This window comes from Ruditapes philippinarum, unplaced genomic scaffold (genome assembly GCF_026571515.1).
Source record: "Ruditapes philippinarum isolate M1 unplaced genomic scaffold, ASM2657151v2 ctg4138_1_1_1_1, whole genome shotgun sequence".
Classification (NCBI taxonomy): Eukaryota; Metazoa; Mollusca; class Bivalvia; order Venerida; family Veneridae; genus Ruditapes; species Ruditapes philippinarum.
In genome coordinates, this window is record NW_026856694.1 from 54,348 (window position 1) to 65,595 (window position 11,248).

The window sequence follows — 11,248 nt, forward strand, 5'->3', positions numbered from 1 at the left end:
AAAAACTTGAATATCCCCTATATGTTTTTATACCCCCACAAACAAAGTTTAGCTTGTCGGTCGGTCGGTCGGTTGGTCGGTCGGTCGGTCCACATCATGGTTTCCGGACGATAACTAGAGTTATGAATGAGGTATTGTTATCAAACTTGGTATATAGCAACCTAATGTGGAAAGTCCGGTTGGTATTGCATTTGGACCCTCTGGGGTCAAGGTCAAGGTCACCGTTACTAAAAATAGAAAAATGGTTTCCGGCCACTAACTAGAGTTAGGAATGAGATATTGTTATCAAACTTGGCGTATAGCAAGCTTATATGAAGACCTGGGTTGGTATTGCATTTGGGCCCCCTGGGGTCAAGGTCAGGGTCACCGTTACTAAAAATAGAAAAATGGTTTCCGGACAATAACTTGACTTAGGAATGAGATACTGTAATCAAACTTGGTGTATAGCAAGCTTATATGAAGACCTGGGTTGGTATTGCATTTGGGCCCCCTGGTGTCAAGGTCACCGTTACTAAAAATAGAAAAATGGTCTCCGGACAATAACTTGACTTAGGAATGAGATACTGTAATCAAACTTGGTGTATAGCAAGCTTATATGAAGACCTGGGTTGGTATTGCATTTGGCCCCCTTGGGGTCAAGGTCAAGGTCACCGTTACTAAAAATATAAAAATGGTTTCCGGACAATAACTTGAGCTAGGAATGAGATATTGTTATCAAACTTGGCGTATAGCAAGCTTATACGAAGACCTGGGTTGGTATTGCATTTGGGCCCCCTGGGGTCAAGGTCACCGTTAGGAAAAATAGAAATACGGTTTTCGGGCAATAACTAGAGTTAGGAATGAGATATTGTAATCTAATTTGTTGTAAAGGAAGCTTATATGAAGACCTGGGTTGGTATTTCATTTGGACCCCTTGGGGTCAAGGTCACCGTTACAGTGTTACTAAAAATAGAAAAATGGTTTCTGGACAATAACAAGGGTTAGGAATGAGATATTATTATCAAACTTAGGGTATAGCAAGCTTATATGAAAGACCTTGGTTGGTATTGCATTTGGGCCCCTGGGGTCAAGGTCAAGGTCACCGTTAGGAAAAATAGAAAAAATGGTTTTCGGACAATAAGTAGAGTTAGGAATGAGATATTGTAATCTAATTTGGTGTATAGGAAGCTTATATGAAGACCTGGGTTAGTGTTGCATTTGGACCCCTAGGGTCAAGGTCACCGTTACAGTGTTACTTAAAATAGAAAAAAGGTTTCCGGACAATAAGTAGAGTTAGGAATGAGATATTGTAATCAAACTTGGTGTATAGCAAGCTTATTTCAAGACCATAGTTGCGATTACAATTAATTGAAATATTTCTTTGTACACAGTTGATAGTTTGTGTTCAAATTTTTCTTCAGACTACTTTTTTTTTCATAAAGTCAAAGTTGCAGGTGGGGGTATTAATCACCTTCAGTGATAGGTCTAGTTAACATCTTTTGCATATTTGTCCTGCAGTTTATCTATGTAAGAATGTATTTTTTATGTGTTTAGGTTTTAGGACCACAATGGAGCTCCTTTAATTAAATACCTTAACAAACTTATATATTATAAACCGCTTTTAACTTTAAGGTCCCAGCTTCTTTCAATATTTCATTTTGATACCACTTCCAATTGTTCGTGCGTCTTAATGCTCGAATGACAAATAAAAACTGTTTCGCGCATGTCACGTGATGGTGTGCCAACCACGTTAACTTTTTGGTCCTGGCGGGGAACAATAGTTTCAAATAAATACATAGCAAATTAAATCGTGTGACTGAAAAGAGATCGGAAAATGTTTTGCTGGCGTCTTTAACGGATTTGTTTAGTAAAGTTTTTTTGGTGAGAACATACAAGATTGTCCCCGAGCGCTCAAGATTCATGGTCGAGTGATTTTCCTTGCACTTTACTGTTAGCTACATTTGCGTGAAGTTTGTGAGAGGGACGTTACGGTAACAAAAGTATGGCAGGTTTGGAATTGTTTCTTTTATTTTAGGACGTCGAAGAACTTAGTATCAATCAAAAATGTAAGTTATTTTGTATTTTATTAATAAAAACTATATAGCCGAAACGTAATATTATTACACATTACAATCGGGAAAGCGTTACTGTTTTTTTTTAAAGGAAAAAATGTAAATATTTCACAGAAAATCCGGTAAATGTTATTGTATCACATAAAATTTGTAAATTATCAATTATTTTTCGTAGGTACAATTTTTTGGACACAAAGTTAAATTTTCCATGAATAAGGACTTTAGTTATAAATTAGCATTAATCATAAGGATTATACATGTTAAACTTTTAATTTTTCATGTGACGTATACGATCATAGTTATTTTTGACCATTATGATAATTGGCTTATGATATAAAACAAAATACAGATATGAATAATTGATAGTTGGCATATGAGGTCTAACAAAGTATTGACACGGATGATTGACGTGTGATATGTAAAAATGATGGCCATGTTGATGACAATGTTGTTTTGATGAGGACGTCTATGGGTGTTACAATGATGATGAAATGACGTTGTTCAAGGTAGTGAGCATCAGGTAAATCTAGTTATTTATAGAAACGAGCTTTCTTTTTAGAAACTAGTTATTTTTAGACAAATAAGTTTTAACTTTTCTTTGTAAGTTTTACCAGTTTCAGAAGATGAAATTTCAAAAGGAACCAATGAACTTGCAAGTAATCATACTATATCGGGCCATGCTTGTGGAACAAGGACAGCACACATTATGCAACATTAAAACAGCATACTTATTTAATTCAATTTACATTTGGAAAATTTGACATTATAAGAAATTTGATATACATATATACATGTAAATGGTATTATGTCAGTAAATGAAATTGCGTAGAATTACAAAATTTTATTTTAGAAATGAAGATTCTTTGTCAAAATTGAAAACTATGTTTTATGTTAATTATATTGACGATATATTGTGTGCATTGTTTATATCGATTTTGGTTGTTTTGGTTTCTTTCCTTGGTGTGTGATTGGGGTTATTCGATTTTGGTTCGGTGTCTTAGTTTGTCTCTTTGTGGGAGTTGTTTATGTGTGTTATGGTAGTTTTTCTTTGTCTTTGTTTGAGTTGTTAATGTCATTTGTGTGTTATGGTTGTTTTTCTTATTTCTGAATAGTTTGGGAATTGGTGGTCGATAAGATAGTTGATTCTTTGCTGATACATTGTGATCGATTTGAAAATTTTGGATTTTGGATTTTGTTAAACATGTACATGTACTAATCGAATTATTATTATTCATCATTTCAAATAGTTATATCAATTTCATTAGAAATGGGAGACACATGTATAGTTATGTTGAATTTTTAGCTGTACAATACCCAATTTTGTATAATTATATTGATGTTTAATTGTAATGTGATATTTTTGATAATTATATAAATACAAAAGCGGAGAATGCGACAATATATTAAAGATAACATTGATTCTTTTAGATTTAGAACGTGACATTTCTAATAATGATATTCGGGTGTTGAATGCGACATTTTTAACAATTATATATACTGATTATTTTAGATGCAGAATGCGACATTTTAGCCTAGTATAATATATTATTATTGTTCTTTGGTTTTTCGTTTGTTTTCAGATGACGTAAGAAAACATCACTGGATTACTTTTGAAAGACAAAACTAGATAAAATTTTATATTTCTAAATATTACCACTATATAATTCATACTATTGAAAAAATTGTTTATTGATCATTTAGCAGACGTAAAGCAGGAAATGGTGGGAAAAATCCTAGCAGACGACAGTTGTCGCGCAGATGCAATCATGCACGATATCAGACTGCCCGAAATTACAGGCTGGCCCAGCTCTATACTGGATTCGCTTTCAGCATGTTAGGGTTTGAAAAAGGAAATCATAACTTTGTAACGTATGTCTTGTCTACTTTTTGAAGATTAAACTTTCGTGTCAATGTAATAATTATGTTGACATATCATTATTGTCTAATGTTTCATAATGAACCATTTTTAGCAAACGAGTAAGGGCTATTTTAGTCACTTGGTCGTCTGTTCTCGTAAAACACTTCGTTTTTGCATATGTTTTGTGTGTAACTTCTTACCTCAGAATTCATTATGATTGTGTAACGGGAAACATAATCTTAACACCTTTAACTTTAAGCTAGATTTTGATTTATATAATTACATTTATGCCACTAAGTCAACTTTATTTAAAGCTGTCATGTTTAAAATAATAATTTAAGTTTACAATATATTCTTATCAAATGAGCATAATAATGCTGAGTTATGGGTCATTAAGAACATTTCAGTAATTTAAACAAATAACTTAGAATTATTTTTAAAATGCTAAAAAATGTAACATTTGTTCGACCATGTTACCAATAGTGTATCCACAGGTAGCAGACGACATTAAATTTTAAAGTGGAAATTTGCGACTTCCGGTGTGTCTGCTACTCGATGTTGTGATCTCAGTTACTTCCCCTGACGTTCAGTATATGAAATGAGGGTCAAGGTAAGTGAAGATATTTTGAAGAAATACAAAATTTAGCTAAACATAGAACAATACATTTTACAGATAAGGGTTTGTGAGTCGCTGATTACACCTTTAACTCTGCAAAATATTTTAAATGGACTAGCCCATCTTCAAATCTGGACAAAACCATTACTCATTTTAAGGAAAAAATTCAAAATATGTACTGACTTTATATCGAATAGTGCAGATCATGAGCAGATGTCAAGGATATGCCGACTGGTTTTGGTCTGCACTGGTCGCACGGGTACATTTAAATTATGCTGTGAGAGTTAATCAACATATTGTACCAGTCAAAATAATCAGCACTTTTAATTTGATTTTGAAAGCATGTTTTTTTCAGATGGACTATGACTTTTTGTAATTATTGTTGCTTTTCTAGAAAAAATGAACTGAACATAAAATAAAGAACTATTCTTTCCGAGATCACTCGCTTCCTTAAAGTTTTACAATCTAAATACAAAAAATATACATTCAATAACTAAATTCACGAATAGGTAAACGATATCGGCACTACATTAGTGATTGTGCTGAAAGAAGGGAGATAATTATGAATGTATTACAAATAAGAGAGATAAAAATATCTCTTATTATAATTATACTATAAAATATCATAATTATTTCTAATGCATAATGTGTATTTTGTAATTATCTGGTGACCTGTATTGTGACACTCCGTTAACATCTTAATTTTCAACCTATAAATAGATTAAAAAAATTAACCTATATTTCAGTTTCAGGATTTGAAATAAAGAAAGAACGAAAGATATGAAATGAGCTCCGGCAAACTGATCTTGGCATGTACTTCCTTAGCACAGAACTTGAACCTACTGATTATGATGAGGTAAAAGTATATTTTATGAATATATGTATAGATTTGTTTCTTAGCCTGCTGAAAGCGAAAGTCATTAGTCTTTGCCTCCAGAATAGAGCCCGACCAGCCTGCACATTTTTGCAGTTTGACCAGCTTCTTTACTGTTTGCTAACTTCCAATTTTCATTTTTATGTGATAATTAGTTATTTGGGACAACCACAAAACAATATAAAACTTTAACTAATTTTATTTTATAGTCATACATAGTGGCATATGTAATTTATCTCACTGAGTAATGTCTTAGTTAATCTTTGGCATTTTATGGGCACGACTCAATTAATAAAAAGACCAAAAGGTTGGGATACCGGGCATACAAAACCCTGTTAGGGCATTCATAGCAAAACAAACAAATGACACAAAATTAAAACAAGCAAATGGAACAAACTGTATAAACTTTTGGAACAGTATTGTCTCGAAAATCATTGATCAAAGCTGTTCAAACAATACTAGTCTTTCAATTCTTCATTCACAAAATAGTCAATTTTCACAAATGTATATGAGCAACAACACAGCATTGACACTGTTGCGCGGAATTGGTTCTGGGAAGCAAAAACCAGTATCGCCAGTATCACAAAATGTCTATTCACCGGCCGCCACTAGACTTCGGATGGTGAACGGGAGATTTCCCGTTAACCAGTCGAAGGCTCCGCCAATAACATATAATATTGGCTTTGCCAATATCATATTATTATTGGCTCCGGCGAATTGAATACTGAAAAAAAGTCGTGCCCAGCCATTCACAACACTACCATGTAGGTAATTCAACTTTAGAAAATAAAGCAGCATTCCAACAAATATGCATATACTAGCGCTCATAAATCAAATATGACACTATCTGAAACACAATAATTTGGATAGTAACCACCAAGATCTCGAATTCAGTGCCATTTTTCATGATATGAATTTAGCAGAAACATTCAACTGTTCTAAATATGTGCTAGCTAATTGTTTATACATTTGACAGTGTATTTTCTCAAGGTATTAATTTAGCAATAACGTTCAAACTGCTTCAAATATGTGCTAGCTACATGTATACTATAAGCGAAAGTCATTAGTCTTTGCCTCCAGAATAGAGCGCGGTCAGCCTGCACATTTGTGCAGTTTGACCAGCCTCGTTACTGTTTGCTAACTTCCAATTTTCATTTTCATGTGATAATTAGTTATAATAATTTATAATGGACTGTTCCTTATATAAAATGTTGAAAAGTCCATTTAATAATTTCCGCAGGTTAAAGCAGCATGCCTCCGATTCATGCCCATTCTACATGTAAATTTTGAAAATGTATCGAAAAAAATATAGTGTAGTGAACAAGGAAAGTAATTTACACATTACAAACAGCATTTACAGTCTACTTACATTACCAAACAAGGCCAAAATATACAATAATAGCCATTGCGTTAGTCACGCAGTAGAAATATGGTAATAAGAACTGCGACTTCGGTCGTTAAAGACATTTAGCACATACATAATTACTTGAATCTTAAATCTTTTTACTTCTCTTAAAATCTGAGTACATTTTTCTTAAGTTTGTTTTCCTGAAATATTTTTGGTTCATCTGGAGGCGTGCAGCTTTAAGGCTTGTTTATAGCTCTTGAATGAGACGTGTATTCATTTGGTTCTGAAACAGTACGGCATTGTGAAAATTGTTTCATGTTCGGGTTTGATAAAATCAATTTCTTTGCTTAACACAGAAGCAGTTACCGTTGTTGTTGTTATTCAGTCATGAATTGCTTTGGCTAAGTTAATATATATACACCTACACTGGTATCGAACATTTTTCTTCATTATTCAAATTTGATAAAGCTTTTGTAAGTTTTATTTATAATAAAGGGCGTCCGTTACCGAGTGGTTGAATGAATTCATTGACTTCAAATCATTTTCACCCCACCCCTTTCTTTCACTATTATGGGCAGCGACTTTGAATTCATGAATAGTTTCATGTGCAGAGATGATCCACAGAGGTGATCCACAGCTAGCTTAATTGGCAGAGAAAATTGGCGGTTCTACTCGAGTGCCCCACCGTGTCTAAAATAATTTATAGAGGGCTATTTTGGACCTTCTTCCGCCAGTAAAGCTGAAAAATTATTATTGTACCATCGAGACAGTAACCATTCACCTACTAAATTAGTGTTATGGATCTGCCCTGCATAGAATTTGGAACAGTCCATTTGAAGTTTATTGGATTTCAATGACAAAATACAAATTTGAGCAGACGATGATATATAGCCTGGGCACGGAGTGCACGTACCAATAGGTAAAGGGTTAAACCCAACCAGAATAACTGAACCATTGCAGTTAAGAATATACTAGAAATAATAAGAGAATCGTTAAATGACATCAAGTGAATAAAAGCTTTATAGATGACCACTATTTGAGTAAGACGTAATTATTTGTTTATTGTATTCCTGAATTCTATTATGTGCATTTTTAATAAGAGTATTGATAACATTGTTGTTGTTGTTTTTTAATTTGGTTATTCAACCCTTGCGTCTGCTGTCTTTTGCAAGTGAAACGCAAAGTGTTACAAGTGATATGAATATTTTATACATTATACAAGTTAAATGTTGATGCTGCACATCAAAGACGCCGCCAAATGATGTGAACAGTCAATCAGCATTGAAAATCGTTCTCTATTACAGTTGAATATCCGAAGCACAAATCAATTTTTTCTCCATGGTCTTGGTATGTGCTCTTTGTTTAATAATTAAGTTGCATATTTTTGTGAAAAAGTAGAACCTAATGCATAAATTCACAAGGTATTGCCATGTCTGAAATTCTGAAATGTTTGTCTGTTGCGACAAAGATTGAAAGGTCTGGTCAAAGCAAAATAAATCTTTGTTCATTTTTTTTCTGAAGAGTTATTTCTTAAACAGTTTGTTTGCTGGTATTAAGGTGTGCAGCTTTAAAGGAAGGCCCATTATGCCCCAAAAATGTTTTTATTTTTATATCTGAAAAGCTTTTTATTTTTGGTATTCTATTATAGTTTCAAAACAGATATTCATTGGTCATTTATCTGAATTATCTTTTGCTTTTTGAAAACAGTTTTAATGATTTAGTATTTTGTGTGGAAGTTAAAATACTACTGTGTTTTCAGTTTGCGACCTTTAAAACAAATATTTTTACATTCAGCCATACTTTATTTTGCTAATAAGCATCTAACATGCTTTAAAGCATTATTTGAACGTTATAATACTTATGTTTGCGCTGCCTAATGTAGGAAAAAATGATTAATTTCTGAGGCATAATGTGCCTTTAAGGAAAAACAGTTGATTCTAAGTTGAATATAATTTTTACAATGCAGGTGTATTGGTGATCTTTACATTTCAGAAATACGGAACATGGTAAATTGAGCAGGTGAAGGAATGAAGAAAACACCACCCTCTTTACAGTCAGCAAAATAACTATGCTTTGTTACGGTTTGGAACTACTGCATGCGGTTACAACTTATGTGACAAAGAGATTTTAATCCGCTTGATACGATTTGGTATCTTTCTGAAAATGTCATGTTTAACTTCTGAATGGTGTTTTTTTCTGCCAAGTTTAAGAAATATATTACCATGTAACTGTCTAATATTTATGGCAATTATGAAGTAATCGTGAGTTTTTGGCGTAGTAATAAAACCCTTAAAAGGTGTTAGCTCGATTGGATTTTCTACATGAGCTTGAAAAAATAACACCTTCATAAATGCCTTGATGTGAACAGAATAGAAGGGATATTTTATTTGCTTTTTACATTGTACATCTTCTATTTAACATACTGTACCGTCAATAAATTGAAATGGCAATAATGAGTATAATTAATTGCAATAATGAATGATGCACTTTTTTGCAATGTATATTTCAAGTGGTGTCATAAGTAAAATTTGATCAGGAATGTACATTTATTAAGACTTAATATATATGCAAACATACTGTACCGTTAACATAATGGCAATAGTAAAATTGCAGAAATGAATGATGCGCATTTTTTACAATGTATATTTCAAGAAGTGTAGTAAGTAACATTTAATAGTTAATAAAAACATACTAGGCCGTACAATGAGAAATGATGATAATTTAACAACGTCATGATAGAAACATCCATTTGAAATTTTTAAGATTTAGATAATAATAACACCACCAAGAATATCACCACTACCACCAAAAAACAACATTAATGAAACATAATGAAAACTCCAACGATGAAATATTTCATCATTTAAAAACATGCAATGATGAAAAAATTAAATAAAATATTAAAATGATTGTAATCACGACCAGAAGAACAATAATGAAATAAAGTAATGAAATAACAATATGAGTGAAATGAAATATAAACAATAAAATTAAATGAAATGAACAATAATGAAATAAAATGAAAACATAAATAATGAAATAAGATAAAATAAAAACAATAAAATAAAGCAAACAAAAAATGAAAATAAAAAATTGAAATAAGGTAACAAGAAATGGAATGAAAGAATAGTATTGTCACAAGTGACCATTCAGTTGTTTACCTATAACATGCTTGACCTTAAAGTGACCAGCTTTTGCCACCAGTATGCAGCCAGGCCAACCTGTACGTCCATGCAGATTGACCAGGCTCTAAACGTTGGCTGACCAATTTCAAATTTGATTTTATTCAAGTTATATTCCCTAAATTGAGAATGAACGTATTCAGAAACGGAAGCTGGACAAGTCCGCTTCCGATAATATTATCAACCATATACATGATATAATGTGTTCCTTTATAATATTAAAGTATCATTTGTTTCATTTTTTTATCTTTTAAATGCTTTAAATAAGGAGTCACAAAGGGTTACTTTATCATTTTCATTTCCAAGCATATCCTCGTGCGTTTCATCGCCGGATAGCCACTGATAAACACTGCCTATCTTGATTACATGTTTATCAACCGTGAGTATCCGACGATGCATGCGTTTCTGCTTGTTTTTTTTTTGTTGTTGTTGATTTTTTTATTGTTGTTTTCAGTTTTTATATGATCTGACAAAAGTTAAAAAAAGATGGTGGGGGCTAGCATCATTTAGCTTTTTTTTTTCGCTTTTGATACGTTATTCTATCAATTTTTTAACTTTACTTGCCTGTTTTATTTTTTTTATTAATTAATTAATTAATTAATTTATTTATTTATTTATTTATTCATTTATTTATTTATTTATTTATTTATTTATTTATTTTATTTATTTATTTATTTATTTATTTATTTATTTATTTATTTATTTACTTACTTATCTTTATTTATCTATTTATTTATTTATTGCTTTGCAAATTACATCAAGCGAAAAGGGAGGCTACTTGTTTTAAAATACAGATTGATCTCCCCTGAAATTTCAAATGATAAGAACGGACCAAAGGAGACTTCTCTTCATTAAAACAAGTATAAAATGATATAAAAAGTCGTTTTCCCGTCAGTTTACACTCCATTACCACTTGTTATTTTTTTCTAACTGATAACTCTCACACATCCTCGGTACTAACATTAACTTATGGGGAAAATGACTTTCATAATGCTACTGTAAAACTTCCAACATATATCAATCAAAAGTAATAGCATTTGGTTGTGAAAATTTAGCCGCAAAAGGCATAATGTTTAATTATCAATAGGGAGAGAAGCCTTTCGGTCCAATTTTCAGGGGTGGTTACACCGTTACTTAATTTATAGTGGTCTCCCTTTGGTCATACTTGCTTTTACAAATTCTTTTGCAATATGAATTTAACATCAAAAACAATTTAAAGGAACACACTATAGTCAAAATTGGATACTTCCTTTTTTACAAGTATACAGAAACTTGAAATATTTCAAAACAATTTTAGGGTAGATTTAATGATTAATGCT

At 32.0% G+C, this 11,248-nt stretch overlaps 1 long non-coding RNA gene across 2 annotated transcripts; it reads left to right on the forward strand.

Moving 5' to 3' along the window:
* The first annotated feature begins 1,911 nt into the window (after positions 1-1,911).
* On the forward strand, positions 1,912-10,418 carry LOC132747390 (uncharacterized). Of its 2 annotated transcripts, XR_009628123.1 has the most exons (6): positions 1,921-2,045; positions 2,401-2,571; positions 3,753-3,920; positions 4,404-4,519; positions 5,272-5,381; positions 8,740-10,418. It is a non-coding gene; the product is annotated as an uncharacterized LOC132747390 (long non-coding RNA). The 2 variants fall into 2 exon arrangements; XR_009628122.1 differs by having other exon boundaries at positions 1,912-2,571.
* Positions 10,419-11,248: the final 830 nt, after the last annotated feature.